Source organism: Heterodontus francisci, chromosome 3 (genome assembly GCF_036365525.1).
Source record: "Heterodontus francisci isolate sHetFra1 chromosome 3, sHetFra1.hap1, whole genome shotgun sequence".
Taxonomy (NCBI): domain Eukaryota; kingdom Metazoa; phylum Chordata; class Chondrichthyes; order Heterodontiformes; family Heterodontidae; genus Heterodontus; species Heterodontus francisci.
The window spans coordinates 201,125,801-201,138,574 of NC_090373.1; the positions used below are offsets into that span (position 1 = coordinate 201,125,801).

A 12,774-nucleotide genomic window follows, 5' to 3' on the forward strand; every position below is an offset into this window, starting at 1 on the left:
ACATCCAACATCCATTCCTGCCCCTGTGATATCCAAGTCTCTGTAATGGCCACAACATCGTAGCTCCAAGTACTGATCCATGCTAAAATAAAAGCAAAATACTGCGGATGCTGGAAATCTGAAACAAAAACAAGAAATGCTGGATTCACTCAGCAGGTCTGGCAGCATCTGTGGAAAGAGAAGCAGAGTTAACGTTTCGGGTCAGTGACCCTTCTTCGGAATGCGTGCCCCAGTTCCGAAGAAGGGTCACTGACCCGAAACGTTAACTCTGCTTCTCTTTCCACAGATGCTGCCAGACCTGCTGAGTGAATCCAGCATTTCTTGTTTTTGTTACTGATCCATGCTCTCAGTTCATCACCCTTATTCCTGACACTTCTTGCGTTAAAATAGACACACTTCAACCCATCATACTGGCTGCAACTTTGCCCTGTCAACTGTCTAACCTTCCTCACAGACTCTCTGCACTCTGTATCTGCCTGTTCAACAGCTACCCCATCCACTGATCCGTAGCTCTGGTTCCCATCCCCCTGCCAAGCTAGTTTAAATCCTCCCGAAGAGCTCCAGCAAACCTCCCGCCCAGGATATTGGTGCCCCTCCAGTTCAGATGCAACCTGTCCGAATTCAGTTTTCCAATTTGAAACTCCCCCAGCTGGCCAGCAGATGGTCATGTGGACGACTGGTTTGACCAGGTCTCTTCTGTGCATTGGGGCAGGGACTAGTTCCTCATTGTTCCAACACTGTCTGCCACTATGTAAATGTCTTTCCAGTCAGGGGCTTGCACTTTTAAGTTTTAATGTTTATGTGGCAAAATAATGCGTGCCCCAGTCTTGGTTGGTGCGGGGCTTGCCTGACAGGGATAGACCAAGTATTAATGATTTAGATGAGGGAACTAAATGGAATATCTAAAAATTGGAAAATGACACAAAACTGGGTGGGAGGGTGAGTTGTGAAGAAGATGCCGGGAGGCTTCAGGGTGATTTGGACAAGTTGAGTGAGTCGGCTAATGCATGGCAGATGCAGTATAATGTGGATAAATGTGAGGTTATCCACTCTGGGAGCAAAAACAGGGAGGTAGATTATTATCTGAATGGCTATAAACTGAGAGAGGGGAATATGCAACAAGACCTGGGTGTTCTTGTACACAAGTCGCTGAAGGTAAGCATGCAGGTGAAACAGATGGTAAAAAAGGCAAATGGTATGTTGGCCTTCATAGCGAGAGGATTCGAGTACAGGAGCAGGGATGTCTTGCTGCAATTATACAGGGCTTTGGTGAGGCCACACCTGGAATAGTGTGTGCAGTTTTGGTCTCCTTATCTGAGGAAGGATGTTCTTGCTATAGAGGGAGTGCAGCGAAGGTTTACCAGACTGATTCCTGGGATGGCGGGACTGACGTATGAGGAGAGATTGAGTCGGTTAGGATTATATTCGCTGGAGTTCAGAAGAGTGAGGGGGAATCTCATAGAAACCCATAAAATCCTAACAGGACTTGACAGGGAAGCCTGTTCCCACTTTCGCCCCATACCCTTTGATCCCTTTAGACCCAAGAGCTATATCTAACTTCTTTTTGAAAATATACAATGTTTTGGCCTCAACTTCTTTCTGTGGGAGTGACTTCCACAGGCTCACCACTCTCTGCGTGAAGAAATTTCTCCTCATCTCAGTCTGGAAAGGTTTACCCCATATCCTTAGACTATGACCCCTGGTTCTGGACGCCCCCACCATCGGGAACATCCTTCCTGCATCTACCCTGTCAAGTCCTGTTAGAATTTCTAATCTTCGCTGTACTCTCTCTGTAGCAAGAACATCCTTCCTCACCAATGTTTTCTGCCCCTTGGTGTTTCTTAGCTCCCCCCATACAGATAACACATCAGGATTCTCTGAGTTAATATCCTTCCTCACTATTGTATTGATTTCCTCTTTCACTAACAATGCTGCTCCACCTCCTTTCCTTTTTTGCATGTCCTTCCTAAATATTGAATACCCTTGGATGTTCAGTTCCCATCCTTGGTCACCCTGCAGCCATGTCTCCATAATTGCATCTATATCATATCCATTGATATCTATTTGCAGGGTTAATTCGCCTACCTTATTGCAAATACTCCGTGCATTGAGACACAATGTCCTTAGGCTTGTCTTTTTAACATTCTTAGTCATCTTAGCATTATTTCGCATTATGGCCCTCTTTGCTTCTTGCCCTTGATTTCTATGCCTTCCACTTTTGCCTTTTTGTTTCCTTTCTTTCATTTCTATCCTTGTTTCCTGCTCTCAGTCTCCCTGCTCAGGTTCCCTGCTCAGGTTCCCATCCCCCTGCCATTCACATCCAGGGAAAAGGCTCAGACGGTGGAGTTCCCGACTGGTAGGTATAAAAAACTTACCTCGGGGATTCGCGGCCTACATCCAGGGAGAAGTCTCGGAGGGTGGAGTTCCGGACCGGTAAGTATAAAGACCTTACCTCGGGGATTCGTGGCCTGCATCCAGGGAGAAGACTCGGAGGGCCGAGTTGCGGACCGGTAACTATAAAAACCTTACCTCGGGGATCCGCGGCCTGCATCCAGGGAGAAGACTCGGAAGGCTGAGTTGCGGACCGGTAATTATAAAAACCTTACCTCGGGGATTCGTGGCCTGCATCCAGGGAGAAGACTCGGAGGGCCGAGTTGCGGACCGGTAACTATAAAAACCTTACCTCGGGGATCCGCGGCCTGCATCCAGGGAGAAGACTCGGAGGGCTGAGTTGCGGACCGGTAATTATAAAAACCTTACCTCGGGGATTCGTGGCCTGCATCCAGGGAGAAGACTCGGAGGGCCGAGTTGCGGACCGGTAACTATAAAAACCTTACCTCGGGGATCCGCGGCCTGCATCCAGGGAGAAGACTCGGAGGGCTGAGTTGCGGACCGGTAATTATAAAAACCTTACCTCGGGGATTCGTGGCCTGCATCCAGGGAGAAGACTCGGAGGGCCGAGTTGCGGACCGGTAAGTATAAAAACCTTACCTCGGGAATTCGCGGCCTACATCCAGGGAGAAGACTCGGAGGGCCGAGTTGCGGACCGGTAAGTATAAAAACCTTACCTCGGGAATTCGCGGCCTACATCCAGGGAGAAGACTCGGAGGGCGGAGTTCTGGACCGGTAAGTATAAAAACCTTACCTCGGGAATTCGCGGCCTACATCCAGGAAGAAGACTCGGAGGGCGGAGTTCTGGACCGGTAAGTTACCTCGGGTGGAAAGAAAAAGCTGAAAAAGTGACGTCACCTGAAAGCTGTGACCTGATTGGCTGGTAGGGAATTTGTACTGAATTTGAAAATAAAACATTGATTAAAATTGATTAAAACCCTAATTAACTAATTAATTAATAAGTAGAGGAGTAATTGAACTGGAGGGAGGAGATTACTGTATTTAACATTTAATATTTATAGTAGAAATCTAGCACCAGGGACCATATAGTTAATTGTAGCTTAATTTTGTAAGGATTTAAGAAATATTTAAGTATTTATTTTGAATAAATTTATTAATTAGTGCTAGAAATGTCAGTTAGAGGGGTGAAGTGCTTCACCTGTGAGATGTGGGAGGTCCGTGACGCTTCCAGCGTTCCGGACGACTGCATCTACAGGAAGTGTACCCAGTTGCAGATCCTCACAGACCGCATGGATCGGTTGGAGCAGCAACTGGATGCAGTTAGGAGCATGCAGGTGGCAGAAAGCGTCATAGACAGGAGTTTTAGAGAAGTGGTTACACCCAAGGTGCAGGCAGATAGATGGGTGACCGCTAGAAGGGGCAGGCAGTCAGTGCCGGAATCCCCTGTTGCTATTTCCCTCTCGAACAAGTATACCGTTTTGGATACTGTTGTGGGGGGGTGGCCTATCAGGGGAAAACAACAGCCGCAGCCAGAGCAGTGGCACCACAGCTGGCTCTGTTGTTCAGCAGGGAGGGGCAAAGCGCAGAAGAGCAATAGTTATAGGGGACTCTACAGTCAGGGGCACAGATAGGTGCTTCTGTAGATGTGAAAGAGACTCCAGGATGGTATGTTGCCTCCCTGGTGCCAGGGTCAAGGATGTCTCTGAACGGACAGGGGGCATTCTGAAGGGGGAGGGTGAACAGCCAGAGGTTGTAGTACACATTGGTACTAATGACATAGGCAGGAAGAGTGACGAAGTCCTGCAGGGAGAGTTCAGGGAGTTAGGTAGAAAGTTAAAATACAGGACCTCGAGGGTTGTAATCTCGGGATTACTCCCTGTGCCACGTGCCAGTGAGGCTAGAAATAGGAAGATAGTGCAGCTAAACACGTGGCTGAACAGCTGGTGTGGGAGGGAGGGTTTCAGATATCTGGATCATTGGGATCTCTTCCAGGACAGGTGGGACCTGTACAAGAAGGACGGGTTGCATCTAAACTGGAAGGGCACTAATATCCTGGCTGCGAGGTTTGCGAGCATCACTCGGGAGGGTTTAAGCTAGTGTGGCAGGGGGGTGGGAACCAGAGCAGTAGGACAGCAAGTGAAATAAATGAGGGGGAACTCGTAAATAAGGCCAGTAAGACTAAGAGGAAGAGCAGGCAGGGAGATGTTGCGGAGCACAGCGGGACTGGTGGTCTGAAGTGCATTTGTTTCAATGCGAGAAGTATAACAGGTAAGGCAGATGAACTTAGAGCTTGGATTTGTACTTGGAACTATGATGTTGTTGCTATTACAGAGACTTGGTTGAGGGAAGAGCAGGATTGGCAGCTAAATGTTCCGGGATTTAGAAGCTTCAGGTGGGATAGAGGGGGATGTAAAAGGGGTGGGGGAGTTGCATTACTGGTTAAGGAGAATATCACAGCTGTACTGCGGGAGGATACCTCGGAGGTGTCATGCAGTGAGGCAATTTGGGTAGAGCTCAGGAACAGGAAGGGTGCAGTCACGATGTTGGGGATTTACTACAGGCCTCCCAACAGCCAGAAGAGGAGCAGATATGTAGACAGATTTTGGAAAGATGTAAAAGCAACAGGGTTGTAGTGGTGGGTGATTTTAACTTCCCCTATATTGACTGGGACTCACTTTGTGCAAGGGGATTGGATGGGGCAGAATTTGTAAGGAGCATCCAGGAGGGCTTCTTGAAACAATATGTAGATAGTCCAACTAGGGAAAAGGCCGTACTGGACCTGGTATTGGGGAATGAGCCCGGCCAAGTGGTCGAAGTCTCAGTCGGGGAGCATTTCGGGAACAGTGACCATAATTCCGTAAGTTTTAAGGTACTTGCAGATAAGGAGAAGAATAGTCCTCGGGTGAATGTACTAAAGTGGGGGAAGGCTAATTATTACAATATTAGGCAGGAACTGAAGAATTTAGATTGGGGGCGGCTGTCTGAGGGTAAATCAACATCTGACATGTGGGAGTCCTTCAAACGTCAGTTGATTAGAATCCAGGACCAGCATGTTCCTGTGAGGAAGAAGGATAGGTTTGGCAAGTTTCGGGAATCTTGGATAACCTGGGATATTGTGAGCCGAGTCAAAAAGAAAAAGGAAGCATTCGTAAGGGCTGGAAGGCTGGGAACAGACGAATCCCTTGAGGAATATAAAGACAGTAGGAAGGAACGTAAGCAAGGAGTCAGGAGGGCTAAAAAGGGTCATGAAAAGTCATTGGCAAACAGGATTAAGAAGAATCCCAAGGCTTTTTATACGTATATAAAGAGCAAGAGGGTAACCAGGGAAAGGGTTGGCCCACTCAAGAACAGAGGAGGGAATCTATGCGTGGAACCAGAGGAAATGGGCGAGGTACTAAATGAGTACTTTGCATCAATATTCACCAAAGAGAAGGACTTGGTGGATGATGAGTCTAGGGAAGGGAGTGTAGATAGTCTGGGTCATGTCGTTATCAAAAAGGAGGAGGTGTTGGGTGTCTTGTAAAGCATTAAGGTCGATAAGTCCCCAGGGCCTGATGGGATCTACCCCAGAATACTGAGGGAGGCAAGGGAGGAAATTGCTGGGGTCTTGACAGAAATCTTTGGCTACAGGTGAAGTCCCAAAGGACTGGAGAATAGCCAATGTTGTTCCTGTGTTTAAGAAGGGTAGCAAGGATAATCCAGGAAATTATAGGACGGTGAGCCTTACGTCAGTGGTAGGGAAATTATGAGAGAGGATTCTTTGGGACAGGATTTACTCCCATTTGGAAACAAATGAACTTATTTGCAAGAGGCAGCATGGTTTTGTGAAGGGGAGGTCGTGTCTCACTAACTTGATTGAGTTTTTTGAGGAAGTGACGAAGATGATTGATGAAGGAAGGGCAGTGGATGTTGTCTATATGGACTTCAGTAAAGCCTTTGACAAGGTCCCTCATGGCAGACTGGGACAAAAGGTGAAGTCACACGGAATCAGAGGTGAGCTGGCAAGATGGATACAGAACTGGCTCAGTCATAGAAGACAGAGGGTAGCAGTGGAAGGGTGCTTTTCTGAATGGAGGGCTGTGACTAGTGGTGTTCCACAGGGATCAGTGCTGGGACCTTTGCTGTTTGGAGTATATATAAATGATTTGGAGGAAAATGATTAGTGAGTTTGCGGACGACACAAAGATTGGTGGAGTTGTGGATAGTGATGAGGATTGTCAGAGGATACAGCAGGATATAGATCGGTTGGAGACTTGGGCGGAGAAATGGCAGATGGAGTTTAATCCGGACAAATGTGAGGTAATGCATTTTGGAAGATCTAATACAGGTGGGAAGTATACAGTAAATGACAGAGCCCTTAGGACTATTGACAGGCAGAGAGATCTAGGCGTACAGGTCCACAGGTCACTGAAAGTGGCAACGCGTGTGGATAAGGTGGTCAAGAAGGCATACGGCATGTCTGCCTTCATTGGTCGGGGCATTGAGTATAAAAATTGGCAAGTCAGCTGCAGCTGTACAGAACCTTAGTTAGGCCACACTTAGAATATTGTGTGCAATTCTGGTCGCCACGCTACCAGTAGGACGTGGAGGCTTTGGAGAGGGTACAGAAGAGGTTTACCAGGATGTTGCCTGGTCTGGAGGGCATTAGCTCTGAGGAGAGGTTGGATAAACTCGGATTGTTTTCACTGGAATGACGGAGGTAGAGGGGCGACATGATAGAGGTTTATAAAGTTATGAGTGGCATGGAAAGAGTGGATAGTCAGAAGCTTTTTCCCAGGGTGGAAGAGTCAGTTACTAGGAGACATAGGTTTAAGGTGCGAGGGGCAAATTTCAGAGGGGATGTGCGAGGTAAGTTCTTTACATAGAGGGTGGTGAGTGCCTGGAACTTGCTGTCGGGGGAGGTGGTGGAAGCAGGTATGATAGCGACGTTTAAGAGGCATCTTGACAAATACATGAATAGGATGGGAATAGAAGGATATGGGCCCCGGAAGTGCAGAAGGTTTTTGTTTAGACAGGCATCAAGATCGGCGCAGGCTTGGAGGGCCGAATGGCCTGTTCCTGTGCTGAACTGTTCTTTGTTATTCTCGTGTGAATCCTCTAGTTTAAATGCATTAGCAAACGCCCCCACAAGGACATCGGTTCCGGTCCTGCCTGGGTGTAACCTGTCCCGTTTGTACAGATCTCACCTTCCCCAGAACCGGTCCTGATGTCCCAGGAGTCTAAATCCCTCCTCTTGCACCATTTTCCAGCCATGCATTCATCTGGTCTATTCTTCTGTGCCTATTCTCACTGACACGTGGCACAGGAAGGAATCCCGTGATTACTACCTTTGAGGTCCTGCTTTTTAATTTAGCTCCTAACTCCTTAAATTCATCTTGCAGGATTTCATCCCTTTTTCTATCTATGTCGTTGGTACTGACATGTACCACAACCACTGGCTGTTCACCCTCCTCCTCCAGTCCTGCAGCTGCTCCGAGATATCCTTGACCCTAGCACCAGGGAGGCAACATACCATCCTGGAATCTCGCTTGCGGCCACAGAAATGCTTGTCTGTTACCCTTACAATTGAATCTCCTTTCACTGTGGCTCTCTCAGTCTTTTTCTGTCCCTGCTGTGCGGCAGAGCCATCCGTGGTGCCACGAACCTGGCTGTTGCTGCTTTCTCCTGGGAGGCCATCCCCCCCAAACAGTATTCAAAGTGATATATCTGTTGGAGAGGGGGTTGGCCACAGGGGACCCCTGCACTACCTGCCTGTGCCTACTACTCCACCTGATGGTCACCCAGTCTTTTCCTGCCTGCGCAGCCACTTCTTGCGGTGTGACCACCTCACTAAACGTGCTATCCACGACGTCCTCAGCATTGCGGATGCTCCACAGTGAATGCATTCGTAGCTCCAGCTGCACAATGCAGTCAGCCAGTAGCTGGATACACTTCCTGCACACATGGTCGCCAGGGACACTGGAAGTGTCCCTGATTTCCCACATTGCGCAGGAGGAGCATGCCATGGGGCTGAGCTCTTCTACCATTACTTAGCTTTAGATTAATCTCCTTCATTACTCCCTTTAATTTAGAGTACTAATTACGCAAGGGACCTTATTCCACTCAAAACACTACCTTCTACAATCTAAAGTCCCCACCTTTACTTTTACTTCAGCTATTGAAAGTAGTAAAAAAGGGTAGAAAAACCCACCTGTTCCTACTTACCAATCAGCTGCGACCCCTTGCAATGTGTCACTTTCTGAACTGTGACGTCAGTCGTGGAACTCTCTCACTGTCCCTACGAGAGTGTGTGAGAGTATGCCTCTTTTTAGCCGCTGGAACTCCTGCTCACGAGTGTTTGTCGCCTCGCCAATCCGCCTCAGTCTCGCTCTTTCCCAGGCCTCTCGCAGCCTCTTTTAAGCTGTTGGAACTCCCCGGTGCTCGTTCCTTTGCAGGTCCGCCTCGGTCTCACTCTTTCCCAGGCCTCTTGCAGCCTCTTTTAAGCCGCTAGAACTCCTGCTCGCCGGTGCTTGTCCCCTCACAAATCTGCCTCAGTCTCGCTCTGCAAATACAGATTAATTGCTCCCATGTCCGTGGCCGAGTCAATAATTCTGTCAAATATTCATGGGGCTACATGTTAGTGCCTATCCCTGACTAGGTCCCTAGTTTTTTATGGTATAAATCAATGAAGAAGATAGCTGTAGACTGCAGGAAGTTATCAATGGACTGGTCAGGCGGGCGGAACAGTGGTAGATGGATTTCAATCTAGAGAAATGTGAGGTAATGCATTTGGGGAAGCCTAACAAGGCAAGGGAATACACAATAAAAAGTAGGATACTGAGAGTGTAGAGAACCAAAGAATCCTTGGAGTGCATGTCCACAGATCCCTGAAGGTGGCTATGCAGGTAAAGCATATGGGATACTTGCCTTTAGTAGCTAAGACATAGATTACAAGAGCTGGGAGGTTCTGCAGGAACTATAAAAACACTAGTTAGGCCACAGCTTAACTGTTTCATGCAATTTTGGTCACTGCACTTTCGCGAAGATGTGATTGCACTCGAGAGGGTACAAAGGAGATTTATGAGGATGTTTCCTGGACTGGAGAATTTTGGTTATGAGAAAAGATTGGACAGGCTAGGGTTGTTTTCCTTGGAACAGAGGAGGCTGAAGGTTGACCAAACTGAAGTGTGTAAAATTATGAGGGGTCGAGATAGAATGGATTGGAAGGCCCTATTTCTCTTGGTTCAGGAGTCCATAACTAGGAGGCATATATTTAGGGTAAGAAATTGAAGGTTTAGAGGGGATTCGAGGGGAAATATTTTCACCCAGAGGGTGGTGGGGATCTGGAATTCACTGCCTGAAAGAGTGGTAGAGGCAGAAACGCTCATAACATTTGAAATATACTTGGATATGTACTTGAAGTACCGTAACCTACAAAGCCACGGACCAAGTGCTGGAAAGTGGAATTAGGCTGGATGGCTACTTGTCAGCTAACACGGACACAATGGACTGAATGGCCTCCTTCCGTGCTGTAAATAGATCTGTGAAGAGAAAAAGAATATTGAAGACAAATGTGGGTCCCTTACAGTCAGAAGCGGGGGGATTTATAATGGGAAACAAAGAAATGGCAGACCAATTAAATACATACTTTGGTTCTGTCTTCACAAAGGTGGACACAAATTACCTCCCAGAAATGTTGGGAACATAGGGTCTAGTGAGAAGGAGGAACTGTATGAAATCAGTATTAGTAGAGAAATGCTGTTAGGGAAACTGATGGGATTGAAGGCTGATAAATCCCCAGGGCCTAATAATCTACATCCCAGAGTACTTAAGGAAGTGGCCCGAGAAATAGTAGATGCATTGCTGGTCATTTTTCAAAATTCTATAGACTCTGGAACAGTTTCAACAGATTGGAGGATAGCTAATGAAACCCCACTAGTTAAAAAAAGAGGTAGCGAGAAAACAGGCAATTAGAGACCGGTTAGCCTGACATCAGTAGTGAGGAAAACGCTAGAGTCCACTATAAACAGTGACAGGATCGGACAAAGTTAACATGGATTTACAAAAAAGAAATCATGCTTGGCAAATCTACTGGAATGTTTTGAGGATGTAACTAGTAGAATAGATAAGGGAGAACCAGTGGATGTGGTGTATTTGGACTTTCAGAAGGCTTTTGATAAGATCCCACAGAAGAGATTAGCGTGCAAAATTAAAGCACATGGGATTGGGGGTAAGGTACTGACATGGATAGAGAACTGGTTGGCAGACAGGAAACAAAGAGTAGGAATAAATGGGTCTTTTTCCGAGTGGGAGGCAGTGACCAGTGGGGTATCGCAGGGATCAGTGCTAGGACCCCAGCTATTCACAATATATATTAATGATATAGATCAGGGAATTAAATGTAATATATCCAAGTTTGCAGGTGACACAAAGCTGAGTGAGATGTGAGGAGGATGCAGAGAAGCTCCAGTGTGATTTGGACAGGTTGAGTGAGTGGGCAAATACTTGGCAGATGTGGATAAATGTGAGGTTATCCACTTTGTTGACAAGAGCAGAAAGGCAGATTATTATCTGAACGGCGATAGATTGGGAAAGGGGTTCTGGGTGTCCTTGTGCACCAGTCGCTGAAAGTAAGCATGTAGGTGCAGCAGGCAGTTAAGAAAGCCAATGGTATCCACAGCGAGAGGATTCGAGTACAGGAGTAAGGATGTCTTGCTGCAATTATATAAGGCCTTGGTGAGATCACATCTGGAGTATTGTGTGCAGTTTTGGTCCCATATCTGAGGAAGGATGTTCTTGCTATGGAGGGAGTGCAGCGAAGGTTCACCAGACTGATTCCTGGGATGGCGGGACTGACGTATGAAGAGAGATTGGGTCGATTAGGCTTGTATTTGTTAGAGTTTAGAAGAATGAGAGGGGTTCTCAGAGAAACCTGCAAAATTCTAACAAGACTGGACAGACTAGATGCAGGAATGATGTTCCCGATGGCGGGGCGGTCCAGGACCAGAGGTCACAGTCTAAGTATAAGGGGTAAGCCATTTAGGACTGAGATGAGGAGCGATTTCTTCACCCAGAGAGTGGTGAACCTGTGGAATTCTCTATCACAGAAAGCAGTTGAGGCCAAATCATTAAGTATAAAGAGTCATATATAGTTCTTAGGGCTAAAGGGATCAAGGGATATGGGGAGAAAGTGGGAACAAGGTACAGAGTTTGGATGATCAGCCATGATTGTATTGAATGGCGGAGCAGGCTTGAAGGGCCGAATGGGCTACTCCTGCTCCTATTTTTCTATGTTTCTAAATTCTATTCTATGATTTGGAAGGTTCCATCGTAGGAGGCTTGGCAAGAGCATCTTGTATATTGTACACAATGCTGCAATTGTATGTCAGAAGGAGTGAATGTTGAAGGTGGAGGATGTAGTGCCAATCAAGCAAGCTGCTTTTTCCTGGATGGCCTCAAGCTTCTTGAGTGTTGTTGGAGCTGCATTCTTCCAGGCAAGTAGACAGCATCCCATCACACTCCTGACTTGTGCCTGGTAGATAGTGGGTAAGCTTTAGGGAATCAGGAGATGAGTTAGTCACTGCAGAATTTCCAACCCCTGACCTGCTTTTGTAGCCATAGTACTTATGTGGCTCGTCGAGTTAAGTTTCTGGTCAATGGTAACCCCCAGGATGTTGATGGTGGGGGATTCAGCGATGTTAATCCGAATGAACGTCAAAAGGAGATGGTTAGATTCCCTCTTGATGGAGATGGTCATTGCCTGGCATTTATGTTACTTGCCACTTGTCAGCCGCAACCTGAATGTTGTCCAGGTCTTGCTGCATCCGGGCATTACCTCGAGGAACTCCTGCAGCGATGTCCTGGGGATGAGATGATTGGCCTCCAACAACCATAGCCATCTTTCCTTGTGCTAGGTATGACTCCAAGCAGTGGAGAGTTTTGCCCCAATTCCCATTGACTTTAATTTTGCTAGGGGTCCTTGATGCAACACTCAGTCAAATGCTGCGTTGATATCAAGGGCTGTCACTCTCAGTCACAGATACTTAAGATAGCTTTGGTTATTGAAAGGATTGTTTCAGAAGGTTACTGTAAGGTAACTGTGAGAATAGGACAAGGGGACACAGGATGCAACTAACAAAAATTAAATTTAGAACTGACATCAGGAAGTTTTTTATACAAAGAGTGATCAATGCTTAGAAAGGACTTACCAATAGAACCCTGCAAATTAATTAAGAAACAATTAAATGCTGCAGTGAGGAATTTAGGATCTTTCTGAATGGATGGATTAAAATTAGATAAAGGGCCTTCCAAATCCATCATTATCCTCTGCTCTTCAATTGTGCGAACAGAAGAATTAGTTTCATTGCACAGTGGTGCAGTGGTTAGCACCGGAGCCTCACAGCTCCAGCGACCTGCGTTCAATCCTGGGTACTGCCTGTGCGG

General features: G+C 46.9%; 1 protein-coding gene across 1 annotated transcript in view; it reads right to left on the minus strand.

The window, feature by feature from the left end:
• Nucleotides 1-12,774, minus strand: part of LOC137367179 (dynein axonemal heavy chain 8-like) — a 2,062,041-nt gene that overhangs the window by 801,267 nt on the left and 1,248,000 nt on the right. The gene's annotated exons all lie outside the window — the stretch shown is intronic.